Consider the following 14,920-nt stretch of genomic DNA (forward strand, 5'->3'; position numbering starts at 1 on the left):
ACTGCTCTTTTTAATCTTCACTTCTTTCAGAGTGACAGCAGAGGGCACTTCTACATCCAGAGAATTCAGAGTATTATAGGAAACTAAACCTTGAGCAAAGGAAGTCCCCAGATACAAGGATCACTAATACGGAAAATTAAACATGATCCTAGTCTACCAAATGAATCCCTAACCATTTACTGTTATTGTGTATTAGCACCCAGAGACTAGGTAGTGAGAAAGCAAGTTGTTGGGAAAATAGTGTCCTCTCTCCATTTCACAGGAATAAAATTTTGAAGGAAAGTGAACAAGATTTCTTTTTTTCTTGTCTTTTAGGTGCTGGTATGGAACCTGAATTCAGGGGCTATGGCTCTTGCTCTACTATATTTTTACTCAAGGTTGGCACTCTGCCATTTGTACCACAATTCTGCTTCTGAACTTTTAATAATTAGTTGGGAGACTCTCTGACTCTTCTGCCTGACCTGGCTTTGAACTAATACCTTTCATACCTCTACTTCCTCGGTATCTAGAATTACAGTCATGAACCACCAGAAACGTTTCATTATGTTTTCATTTTATGCTTTTAAAATGTTACTAGAACTCTCCTACAATGCAGTTCCTGGGATTTCCTTTACCCAGGGGTAGTAGCCTGTAGTTAGCTAATTGATGTCTCTGTTAGCAGAACAGTCTTGAAAAAAAAATAAAAAAGAAATCCTTTAAGCTGCTGTATCAGTTCATATATTACAAGATATTTTAGAGAGATATTATTTAATCTTTGCTTTGATACTGCAGGATGTGCTTTCGTTACACATAAGGATAATTAACCTTTATGATGGGCTTGAGATACAGTATGAAATAGCTTGAATGTTATTTGTGCAATCACAAACTAAAGACGTAAAATCTTACTAAATGTTCTTGTCCCTTCAATACGATTCTGTTTATTCACTTATATTGCTTTCCATATGACTTTCTTTAACTGGAGTCTTTTTTTGTGTTGGTGGGTGGTTATTTTTAAGTGAAATGAGAAACATTCTAAGGCAGTTTTCAAGATGATGCAATCTAACCTTGGATATATTGTATAAACCCTGCAACTTAATAAGTACTTATGCTACAGAGAGAAAAAAAGCCTTGTAATTACTAAAGACAACATATGGCAGGTGCATTGAAACTCTGGGGTGACAAGAAAAACATATCACTTCGGCTCATTATAAGTATTTTCAAAGATACTACTAATTGCAACAGTAATTAAAATTAAAATATTTGTGAAATTGTCAGGTGACACCTATATATGGAATCAATGTATGCTTTGCATTATTAAGTTTGCACAAAATGCATATTCAATTATCCTCTCTGCATACATACGTATGTATGTGTCTATGTGTGCATACATATATACATATACAGATATGTGTGTATATGGAGTGTGTGTATAGAATCTTATGATTTTCACATCTCATTTTTATTCATAATATACAGTAGCTTTGTGTATCCATGTATTCTGATTACTAATATATGTACCATAGCATTTGTAATCTGCTGGAATCAGGTAACAATTAGCATTAAGAAAATGGATTGATTCCATTCAACAAGACCTCTCAGTTTCCAGATCACGTAGTACTGCTGGCAACACCACTGTGATTACAAGAAATGTTTGTTGATTGAAATACAAATGCAACTCTAATAATATGCATTAACATCTTAATTCTAAATACTCACACAACAAGAGAAAATCCTTACTAAGGAAAGTAGATTTTTTCACCCTCCATAAACCTTATAGGTTACATATTAGAGGTTACTGACTACCCTTGAGAAAAGTTATTTTAAAAAAATATAATTTTAAATTCATGACAACATGACCACTAGAAATTGCCTTTCAAGTAAGGGTTTACTTTTATTTGTTCAATCAATCCAGGCTTTATGAAACTCTTAGAGGGCTATAAATAGCTAGAAACTTTCTTAGGAAAGGAAATAATATATAATAGGCTAACTAACAACGACTTTCATAAAGTCAGCAAACTCTCAAATATAGTTCTCTTATGAATTATGAATCAAAGTGCATATAATTTAAAAATATAAAATGTTAGCTTCTGCAGGGCAAATGACATAGCTGGCAAGATCAATAGAAAGCCCACCGATTGGGAGAAGATCTTTACTAGCCATACAACGGACAAGGGTCTCTTATCTAAAATATATTTGGAACTCAAAAAATTAAACCATCCAACAACAAATCCTCAAAGAAACAACTGCCCAATAAATAAGTGGGCGAAGGACTTAAAGAGAAGCTTCTCTGAAGATGAAAGAAGGATGGCCAATAAACACATGAAGAAATGTTCAACATCCCTAGCCATAAAAGAAATGCAAATCAAAACAACATTGAGATATCACCTCACTCCAGTTAGAACAGCAAAAATCAAGAACTCTAACAACAACAGATGCTGGAGGGGATGTGGACAGAAAGGAACCTTACTTCATTGTTGGTGGGAATGTAAACTTGTTCAACCACTTTGGAAAGCAGTATGGAGGTTCCTCAAAAGACTTCACATACTTCTCCCCTATGATCCAGCAATCCCACTTTTGGGCATTTACCCAAATGTTTACAAACAAGACCACACTAAAGCTACCAGCACAACTATGTTTATTGCAGCATTATTTACCATAGCTAAGCTATGGAACCAACCCAGATGCCCCTCAGTAGATGAATGGATCAAGAAAATGTGGTATATATACACAATGGAATTCTAGGCCTCCATCAGAAAGAATGACATTGCCCCATTTGTTAGGAAATGGAAAGGTTTGGAAAAAATTATATTAAGTGAAGTAAGCCAGGCCCAAAGAAGCATAGGTCCCATGGTTTCCCTTATTTGCAATATCTAGTATAGGTATGAGTCAAGCGGAAAAGATCAGATAATGTGATGTTAGGAAAATGAACCCTTAAATATGTATTTTAATGTTTTCGTTTCTTTCATGCATGTGTTTCTAATGCATTTATAAGATTATTTCTTTGTTGCTTTGTATGTCCCTCCCCCACAGTGTAACCCCCGCTTTCACTATATTTGATGTCAGTATAACATGTGGAGGAGATGGGGACAAACAAGTCGTTTAAGGATGCAGGTGGACCTGTTGCAACAATGAGAAGTACAAAATGTCATGTCAAAACCAGCTTTACAATGTCGGTGTGGGGGGGGAGGGGGGTATAATTGGGTGGGGGAGGGGGGTAAAATTGGGTGGGGGAGGGGGGAGGCGGGGAAGGGAAGTGAAGGGTAAACAAAGGAGGAGGCTGCAATGCTTGGTAAGAAATGTATGCATTATCCTGCCCATGTAATTGTAGCCCCTCTGTACAGTATGTTCTCAAATAAAATAAAATACAATTAAAAAAAAATATATAAAATGTTTAGGAATGTAATTTAACATGTAACATGTAACTTTTTTCCCAGTTAAAAAATATTGTTGTTGTTATTCTAAAGGTGAGGAACAGAAGGTTTACAATTTCATAAGCCAGGTAATGAGTACATTCCTTTTTGTATTGTCACCTCTTTCTTTGCTCTCCCCCACTCCTCCCGCCAGTCTCCACCCACAAATGGTATAGTTTTTTTTTCAACCTAGCATCTAGAAAGTATCACTTGAAATGTAAGATTTTCTGTGTTTTTGTTTTTATTTTTTTATTTATTTATATTTATTTATTTATTATTGTGAAAATACTGTACAGAGGAGTTACAATTACATGAGCAAGATAATGAGTACATTTCTTATCAAGCATTGTAGCCTCCTCCTTTGTTGCCCCTTTCTATCCCTTTCCAGCCTCCCTCCTGACCCCCTCACCAAAACCCTACCCCCCACCAAAGTTGTAAAGTTCATTCTCGACATAACAACTTGTATTTCTCTTTGTTGCAACGGGTCCACCTGTATCCTTATTTAAGTGACTTGTTTTTCCCCTAGCCCTCCACAAATTATACCGACATCAAATACAGTGAAAGCAGGAGTTATACTGTGGGGGAGGGACATACAAAAGCAACAAAGAAATAATCTTATAAATGTGTTAGAAACAAATGAATGAAAGAAAAAAAAATATTTAAATACATATATTAGGTGTCGCTACCTCCTCGACCAGCAAGGAAGACGCGACACCAAACTTCTCTCTGCAGTTTATTCAGGACCTTTTTTGTAATCTTCTGACCCCAACCCCGGGAAGAATTCCCCACAGCCTTAAGTACCCGCTGGGTAGCCAACCCTGATACGCCACGTGGGAACCACCAATAGGTTCAGGTGCGCGGAAGCAAGCCAGATTCTTTGCCTTAGCCATCTAAGGAGTTGTTTACCACAGAGAGCACTCGGCATCGGGAAGGCAGGGCGGAAGCTGGCGTCATCTTCCAGGTGCGGCCTCTCGCAGCTCTCTACAGTTCCCACTTTTTTGTTTAAAGAACACAGATGAGAACAGAGGTCTGATCCCTGTTGTGCAATGCAAGGACTGCATACAAGCCTTCTCCCAGAGGGTACCTTCTCTAGGGATGACTCAGCCTGTCCATTGATTCGTTTTGTTTTTCACAAGGACGGGAAAAGGAGAATCGAACCCGTGTGCAATCAAACATGCTCTCCTCGAGGGCAAAACTCATGCCTCTCGACTGCAGTACTTTGGCTTTGCAATCTGTGTTCATTGTTTTAGGGTGGCAAGCCAGGCTTGGGGGGACTGACCTGCTCCAATGACTGTAAAGGCTTGGATAATCATGGCTGCACTGCGACGCTGAGAACCTCTAATTTGGCAAATGCACCACAGACATACCAAGGAGGCTAACACCAGGAGGCCTATCAGGGCTCCCAAACCCGCCCATTCCTTAAGATGATTCATAGCAGCGGAGATCCATGAAGATAACCCCTCCGCCAATCCGGCATCCACTCGGGTCGAGTTCACCATGACAATGGCAACCCTGAACTGTTCCATCAGGCTGTCGAACTCCCCAGTTCAATTACCTAAAAGATAACTAGACAACTGTTTAGACAAATTTGCAGCGTTTTTTGAATAGGTTTTTTCCTGGGCCTGAACTCTGGGCCTGGGCACTGTCCCTCAGCTCTTCAGCTCAAGGCCAGCACTCTACCACTTGAGTCATTTTGCTTATATGGTGCTGAGGAATCGAACCCAGGGCCTCTAGCATGCAAGGCAAGTGCTCTACCACTGAGCCACCTTCCCAGCCCTTTTCTTCTGGGTTAATTGCACCACAGCAGCAGCTAATCCAGCATTAGTTAGTGGTCCGCCCAGCTCTCTGCAAACTTTCATCCATGCTTCTAGTCCCCTATTCCTATATGGGGTTATGGCGGCTCTGCATTCCTTAGTGCACTGCTTGTAAACAAGATGTTTAATTAATGGCATGGCTGCGTCTGGGTCACCAAAAATTCTGCCAGCAGCCTTGACCATATGAGCAACAAAGTCCGAAAACGGCTCCATAGAGCCCTGCAGGATTTGGGTGAGATTGCCACTCACCTCGCCTTTATTTGGTAAGGCCTTCCATGCCTTTATGCCAATTTTATTGATTTGTTCATAAACTTGAACCGGGTAGCCTATCTGCTGATTGGCGAATCTCCCCTGTCCAAGCAGCATATCTCTGTCCCAAGCTGGGTTTCCCCCAGCCTGATTGGCCGCAGCCTCGTCACTAGCAAATTCAATCAAAAAGGCCTTCCAATCTAAATACTGACCTGGGCTCAAACAAGCTCGTGCGAGCCCACTCCAATCACCCAGTTTATCCCTACCGGAACTCTGTGCTGTTCTCACTCAGCAAGCTGAATCCAGATTCTGCTGGGTGAGCCTGCCACACTCACCCAGAACTTCCCTACCCCAGAAAACATAAAACAAACACATACTAAAGTTAACAAGACAAACAAGTGGCCATAAAGAGAAAATCAGGTCTCAGTGAATGGGGCGACCACTCACCACCATTCACTTACCAGGGGACTCAACACCCCTACTCACCTCCGGAGGATTTTTCTCTTAGATTCCTGCAGACGTTGACCCAGGGGCCTTCCAAGGCGGAGGAGAATTGCCAGTCATTTTGCGGCAAGGGAAAGAAGTCCCTAGCGGCCATCCCCTCAGACTCACATGTTCTCTCCCACGTTTAGACCCCCCAGAGCCAAGGCCCGAGGCTGAGATCTAACTGGGGCCACTTGCAGATGGTCAGTGGCAGCTTTATAATTGACAAACAAGCAAGTTACAAAAGCAGAACCAGCGGTTTTTGTTTTTAAACGAACTAGGACAAGGTCTCAGGTGTCCTAGGAGTGGACTTGCTTGTTGACCCATTTCCTTGAAAGTCACAAAACAAACACCAAAGACAAATAATGTCAGACAGACACAGACAAGACTAGACAAACGCCGCGCGGTCCCCGAGTGAGCACAAGTGAGGAGAGAAACTTCAGAAGGGAGAGGCCGGCCGTGCCTTAACTCCCCCGAACACAGAGACACTCGGATCTCATCCCCCCTCCACGCCACCCTGGAGTAGGACTCCAGGGTGGGACTAGGGTAGTGGGCACTTCTGCTTTTCCCTCTAGTCCACCACAAATTCACGCACCCTGGGGTAGAACCCCAGGGCGGGACCAGGGTAGTGGGCACGTCTGCTTTTCCCTCTGGTCCACCACACACGTCCTGTACAGGCACTTTTGGATCCCCAAAACATAAAATGAACACAACAAACACGAAAGACAAGAGCTCTATCTTACCTCCTGCCGGTCCTGGAATCTGGGGTTTGGGGGTGCCTGGTTCCCGGCCAATGCACCAAATGAAAGACACTAGCCACCTAGGATACTTTCGTCAACAGGAGGGCGCCCCAGAAAACTCAGACTCCAGGCCGGGAGATGCAATAAGCAAGAGGAGTTTATTTGACGTTTGCGCAAATGGACTGTCCCGAGCAGACAGGGAGCCCCGAGCAGCGGTTACAAGCCCTTTTTAAAGGCAAAACCCACAAGATTAACGCATAACACAAAGCATCCCATGATTGGTCCATTTAAAGGTCACCATATACACCAACAATCACTTTGCCAGTCGGGAAATTTTGTAACACTCTTTGTAAAATGACTGGCCCATGGTTGGTTTAAGGGGGGGGGGAGGTTACATGGTTACAGGCCTATGATTGGTTGACAATTGGCTTAGCTTGTGGTCTTGCCAGGTGGTCGTTATCTCAAGGTCCTGTCTGGGGAATTTCTAAATGGGAACTGAGGAACACGTACTGTCTGTTCTTTATCTACGACCACTGACGTTGTCTTGGGGCCAACATCTGGTCCCTAAAACTTCTTAACTCATTTTTGGAAAGGGAAGGGTCAGTGCCAGCGTAAGCAAGTTTACAGAAGCAGAATCAGCAGTTAGCAAATTAGCAAATTGTAAAATGGACTCAGCCCTAATTTTTCCAATTCTTCACAATGTAATGTCACAATGTTCATGATGTCACAATGTTCATGATGTCAAAGTCAATTTCTGATATCATATGTCATACCTGAATTATTATATTTCAAAACAGATTATAAGCTTACTAAAAGCCAAAATATCCTAATGGCAGCATTTCACACAAGTTATGACCAAGTTATGACCTCCTCATCAGTATGGCATCACGAATTGTGACATCAGAACATTATTATAACATGATGTTGAGACGTCACATTGTCATTGTGAAATCACTGTCCCTTTGGGTTTTCACATAGTATGACCTCACACTATGAAGCTTCTTCTATCAAATGGTATTCTCATATTGAGTTATGAGTAATTGAAATTGGGTCATTCTGATATTACAAACAAACTGTGACATCACAAAGCCATTGTGACCTCATCACCACGGTGACATCAAAACCCAAAAGGACATCTCATTCCATTGTGACATTATGGATCACATTGTGCCATTCCAAAACTATTATGACTTATAACCACCTTTGAAAACACACATGGCCTCTGTAACATCATGGGGAACAAATGACAACTGACATCAGACATACCAAGGAAACATAACAAATCCTTTCTGACATCATAATTGTGACATCATGTTGTCATTATGACACCATCAGCTCATTTTGACATGTAAAACTACAATGACATCATAGCACTGCCACATCACATTGTTATTCTGATGTCATAGACACGTTGTGTTTGCCTATTATGTTATTATTCTATTTTTAATGTGGCATGTCGGTTATCAGAAACCCATTGTGTGTTCATGACCATTTTGATATCATGATGTCTTAGTTCTATCACATTTCCATTGTGATGTCATGTTGTCAAATTAATGTCACAAAGGGATTTTGATTTGACAATGGTTGTGAAATCAGAATGAGTTTCTGATATCAACTCACATGCCACATTTCAAATAAAATGAAATCACAGATTAGGCATTCATAATGTGACTATGATATCACAATGACATAATGGCAAATGTTATAATGTCATTGCCATTTTGTGATGTCACCATAAGCTAATGATGTCATAACAACAATGTGATGTTACACCAGTTATGAAGTCACACAGGGTTTATAATGTTACAATGGTTATGAGGTCACAATGTGTTACTGATATCAACTGACATGCCACATTTTAAATAGAATGAAATCACAGGATATACATTCACAATGTGTCTAACACAGCAAAATGGCAATGTGATGTCATAATGCTATGAGGTCACTGTAGCTTGTTGATATCACAATGTGCTGATGGTGCCATAATGATTGATATCACACTGGTGATGATGGCACAAATGGTTTGTGATGTCACAATGCTATGTCAGATCTTAATTGCTATTAGTTTACAGTGAGGACATGAGAATGAAGTCACCATGACATATACAAATGAACTGTGATGACACAAACGCCATGTTTTTTGTCAAAAGTGTTAAAGTTCCTAACAGGTTTTGGTTGTCAAAATATTAATGATATAGAAATGGGTTAATAATGTCAAAACTAGTTTGTAATATCACATATTGTTTCAAATTTCAATTGCTACAAGTTCCCAATGATACAAGTTCACAGAAGGAGCTTGATGTCCCAAAGGCTATGCATTTTCTAAGATCTGATTACATCATAATAGGTTTGTGAAAGCATGATGGTACAGTAATATCACAATTGCAATATGATGTCAAATTATAATTAATTGTTGATGCTATAGTATTGATGAGTTGAAAATTGTTTTGTGATGTCGCAGTGGATTGATGATGTGACAATGGCATTCCAGACCTCAATTGTCATTAACTCAAATGAGTATATAAATTTAGAATGGGCTTGTGAGGATTCCAAAGCATTTGTTGACACAAATTTAATGAAGTCAAAACAGATTTGTGATGTGACAATATGACACAATGGTCATTACCTCTAGCAGTGTGATGTCACTATGCTCATGATGTCAAAGTTTATTTCTAATATTTCATGATATTCCTGAAATAATTTGAGGTCAAAAATAGATTGAGCTCTCAATGGGCCTAACATAACACAGTGGCAACATGTCACAAAACTTTTGAGGACAGGACATGTTTGAGTTGTCACAGTTGTTTAGAGATATCACAATTTCAATGTTACATCACAAAGGGATTGTGATGTCACAATGGTTATGAAGTCAAAATGTGTTTTTGATATGAATCCACATGCCACATTTGAAATTTAATGAAATCACCTAATAGGCATTCATAATGTATATATGATGTCACAATGACAATGTGATGTCATAGTGGTATGATGTCATTACAGATTTGTGATGTCACAATGAGCTGATTTTGTCACAATGACCATGTGATGTCACACTTATGATTATATTGTAAATACTTTGTGATATTTCTTTGGCATATCTGATCTCAATTGACATCTCACATTGAGGATATGGGTACACAAAGGGACTGTCATGTCACAAAGGCCATGTGTTTTTTCAAAGGTGCTAAAGATGTCATAATGGGTTTGGGAGGTCTCAAGGTGATTGTAATGTCACAACAGCAATGTGTTATCATAATGGCTTTGTGATGTCACCTTGGTGATGAGGTCACAATGGACAGGACCAGTTTGTGATGTCACAACAGGTTACTATCACAATGGCACTGTGATGTCACAAAGCGATTTTCACATCACAATGGCTTTGAGGTCACAATGGATTTCTGAAATCCACCAATATTGCTCACTTGAAATAGAATGAAATCACAGAATAGGCATTCACAATATGTCTATAATGTCACTATGTCATATGATGTCATAATACTATGATATGTAAGTTTAGTGATGTTAAAATGGCATGTCTTATCTTACTAGTCATTAGATTACCATGAGGATCCCAAAGGTTGCTATTGTGCTGAATCCATTACACAGGATTATTTGTGCTATTTTTTAAAATCGTTCTGAGTCCTTGCAAGGTTGGTATCCCCAAAAATCACACACACACACACACACACACACACACACACACACACACACAAACATACAGAGACACCATGCAACAGCTTGGTGTGTGGGGTGGATGGAGAAGAGTCCTCGGTTGGGCTGAGTGGGGATTCGATCCTGGGGTTGGGGGGAAGCCCTGACCTGAGGTGAGGCTGCTTCTCCCATGGCCTGGAAGACTTAGGGCAGAGTCAGGACAGCACAAAGCCAGGGATGGAGGCGTGGCTGAGGGAGGGAGGAGACATGACTCAGGGGAGGATAGGGCGTGGCTGAGGGGGCACATATCTGCTGCAGCCAGGGGCACACATGGACTGCAGCACTTGTGCAACAGGGGCGGGGCAGTCCTGGAGAAAAGTGGGGGCAGAAAGAGAGCAGAGAAGAGCAGGCACATGCACCAGGGATGGCGGCCTCAAAACCTCTGCTGCTTTGGGAGCATTGGTCTGGGCCAGGAGTACAGAGCACAAAAAGCCAGCACATCAGGCACATCCCTCACACCATTGCTGCACGCTGCACACAGAACCACAGCCTACAGATTCTCCCAGCAGCACAAGTAAGTGGCAGATCGCAGGTCAGTACCTTGTGACCTCCCCCTACCACTCCCACTCCCCCCCCTGCAAATCCCGCCTTCCCTCTTGTGTCCCAACCACGCCTCCCCAGCACCAAGCAGGCCAGCCCTGACTCTGCCACAAATGCTCCCCAGGAGTGGGGGGGTTGGGGAGTGGGTGTTGACTCTGGGAACTCACCCCTATCCCTATTGGCCAGTATCTCTGGAAATGGGGAGATGCAAGAATGGGTGAGAAGGGATCACCACTGAGCCCCTGGCTGGAGCAGTGGGAGCCACACAGTCCCATATCTTCACCCTTCCTCTCCCTGGTGGAAACCTGGTGGCTTTAGTCAGAGCTAGGGAACATCACCTCTGCACCTGCCTTATTGGGTCTTTTCCTTTTTTGCTGGGAGTGGGGGATGTTGGATGCAGAAGATAGGCCTCCCTTGCTATGTGAGCTATGAGTGCTCAGTCACCCTTTCATCTGAGGAGGGTCCCAGAAAAGCCCACTAGGGAGGTGAGGGCACTGGGGGTCAGATAATAGGTGAATATATGGGAGGAACACATGCCCTCAGACACACATATACCTGGCCTATCCCCCCATCCCAGCTGTCAACAGTACTCACAGGGTGATCACATTTCCCAGCTCTGCCAGCGTCTGCCGGTGTTCCCTGTCCATCTGCTCTCCTTGTCCTCCCCAAGAATCTGCCCAGTTGCCCAGAAGTATCTAGGCTGGAAGTACGAGTCTGTGCATGTATGTAGCCTTTAGGACCCCATCCATTTCCTCAACAACGCCCCCACCCTGGGTAAGACACCCCCTTGGGACCCCATGACCCACTGCTTGTTTCAGTCCTGCTCTGAGGACCCACCTGTCTGGGGATTCCTTCACCCAGCATCCTGGCGTAGGGTTTTGGTGAATGAGGAGTTAAGGCTGGTTGTTCCCAAGGGGAAGGGTCTGGCCCTGGAGAAGGGGAGAGGCAGGGTCGTGCTGTGTCATTAGAGTGGTGCTCCCCTTGTGTGGGAGCCCTTGGTTCTGACAAGGGAACAGAGAATGGGAACCCGCGTGCTCTGATGAGGAATCAACAAACTTAGGAGAGGTACTACTCTGAGTCTGTGTGTGTGTGTGTGTGTGTGAGTGTGTGTGTGTGTGCACACGCGCGTGTGTGTGAGTGTGTGTGTGTGTGTGTGTGTGAGAGAGAGAGAGAGAGAGAGAGAGAGAGAGAGAGAGAGAGAGAATCTTTCTCCTTGTACAGCCTGACTGTCCTCAGGTGAGTGATCACTTGGCAAATTGCAGGTGCTGCATGGAAGTGTCATCTGTCACCATTCTGGAGGTGTGTGTGTGTGTGTGTGTGTGTGTGTGTGTGTGTGTGTGTGTGTGTGTGTGTTGGGAGAGCAGGGAGATGAGAACAATGAAAATATATTTAAGTCACCATGTCTAAAAACAGCAAAAGCATTTTATGTCTCTGTGTGTGTGTGTGTTTGTTGTTGTTCTTCATCAATACCAAGTACAAGCTCAACCACAATTTTTGTTTTCTCCTTCACAGTTTCATGGCTCCTTTATGGAAGATTTCAGTAGACATTACTTTCCTCCTCTTTCCACCTCTCTCTTCCCCCTTTCCTGTAGCCCACAGTAGCTGCTGGGCCAGAGTGGGCCTCCTCTAGAAGAACTGTGTGAACCCTGGACTGGAGTGGAAGCCTGTCCTTCTATCCCCAGCCAGAAGTTTCATAAGGTGAATGAGATCACAGCCACATTCTTCAAGCCAGACACTCTGCTCTTGTGTGTTTAGTTGGAGGTAATTCAAGGGTTTGGAATGTGTTTGCCCAACATAATTAGGGAACGAGATGAGGGAAATGATAAGGCAGGGGCTGTGAAACTATGAGGTTTTGGGGACTGGCGTATGGTGTGACATGGCAGATGGTTCACCATGACAGTGGATGAGAGGGGAACCATATCTATGGCTTTAACGGTCTCTGTGGGCATTCTGGCACAGGGTTGCGGGCCCCCACTGGTGGTGAGGACACCCTCCTGGGGCAGTGCTCAGTGTCAATCCTCCCTGGAGTCCTGCAGAATCCAGTCTGTGTCCCGCCTGGGCTGTTTCCAGCTGGGCAGTGGTAGGTAAGTCCATTTCTCCTGCTGGAGCCCGCTCGGTATCAGGAGGTGGCAGTTAGCTAGGGCTGGCTGAATGCCAGTTTCTGTAACCTGTTATAGGCAGTCTGGAAGGAAAAGGGGACAACTGATTTTGGAACCCTTTAAGTTTGATCGGAACAAATTAAATACCACATTTTCCAGTTTTTTTTTTTAGGTAAGCTGGCAATTTCCACTAATATCTGGGATTATGGATCAAATTAGATGGATGATTTCAGCCATCAAACAATGATGTTCAAAGCTGCACACGCAGAGTTCCCAAGCCAGATTGTCTCCTGCTTTGAACGTTTGCCTTGACTGCCTTTCTCTGGCAGCTGTGGCATCTCTCTAGGGTGATGACCCCAATCGAGGACATTGTGGGGAGCAGACCTTGTGACCTCACCATCCCCAGCCTGCCAGCAATGAGTAGAGATGTTTCCCAGCACCTGTACTGGAATCTGGGAGATTCAGAGAACCCAGGCTACCTCAAGAATCCTTCATCTACAACATGAAATTTAGGGCCACATGTGGTGGACAATCCTGGCTGGCCCCAGGGAGAGGACAGGAGTCCCCTTGAGCCAGCCATTCAGCTCACAGCAAACTCATTCACACCTCCATGGTGAATTGAGTGCCACAGAGCTGGTCAGCTGCTGGACAGAGATGGTTGAGAAGACCGGCATCCCAGAGGCTCTGGAATGTAGCAAGTACATAGTGGCTCACACCCTCAGAGTCAAAACGGTTAAGTGTTGTGGCACCAGGAGTGGGTAAGAGGGAGGAGGGAGAACTGTGGGAGAGCTACACAGGCTTTCTCCCCACTCCCCCACAGAGGATTCTTACCTGAATCAGATGGGATTTTCTGTAGTATTGTCATAGACAGTTGCTCATTTATTTAACCAACAAACCATTACAGTGTGCACGAGGCTCTGGGGGGTCATAGACAACGAAAAGTTCTAGGACTGGATCCACAGCCCATGAAGAAACCTTTGATTGATCTGGATGCCAGTGCTTCAAGCCTGTCATCCTAGTTTCTGAGGAGGCTGAGATCAGAGGATTGAGGCTTTTGGCCCGGGGAGGAAAGCCTGTAAGACTCTTGTCTTCAATTAACTACCAAAACCAAAACACCAGAAATGGATGTGTGGCTCAAGCCATAGACTGCTAGCCTTGAGTAAAAAGGCTTAGGGACAGCACCTAGGCTCTGAGTACAAGTCCCAGAACTGACACAAAGAAAGTAAAGAGAGAAAGGAGGGAAGGACAGAGGGAGAAAAAAAGGAAAGGAAGAAAGAAGGGAGAACATGCAAGCCATGGTTTGGAGTCTCTGGATCAAGGGAGCCAATTATTCACAATCTATGTGGGGACAGTTTCAGAGCCTAAAGCCAGTATGGAGGACCAAGCCACTGACCCCTCAGAAACTTCATACCATCCATGACCTGTGTGGTCACTGACAATATAGGGAACTAGCCTCGGGTAGAACCTAGGGTTCAGAGGGGGTCAACAGGTATCAATTATGCCCAGCCTCTTTGAGTTTATTTTCTGGTCAGATAAAAAGAAAGTTTCCAAGGGCTAGGGAAGAATTGGAGTGAGAGAGTTTCAAGGGGGGGATCAAAGTATAAGTAGGAATTTGAAGAGGGAGAATGATCCTGGGTCACGTGTGTCAGGCCTTTGGAGCCATGACCTCACCTGACAACATAGACTACCAGCCTTTGATCCAGCCACACTGCTATTAAAAGTCCTGGCACCTTGGGTTCATCATTGACAACCTGGCTGCCGTTCACTGCAGGATGCCTGTGCAGTACACCCTTAGGGACTAGGAAGTTCCAGGGCTCAATCTGACGATACCACTCCTGGTGTTCATTCCTTCACCAAAGACTGAGGTAAGCATGCTGCTGACACAGGACAGCCTG

Source organism: Dipodomys merriami, unplaced genomic scaffold, assembly GCF_024711535.1.
Source record: "Dipodomys merriami isolate MVZ:Mamm:240054 unplaced genomic scaffold, mDipMer1.0.p SCAF_169, whole genome shotgun sequence".
NCBI lineage: Eukaryota > Metazoa > Chordata > Mammalia > Rodentia > Heteromyidae > Dipodomys > Dipodomys merriami.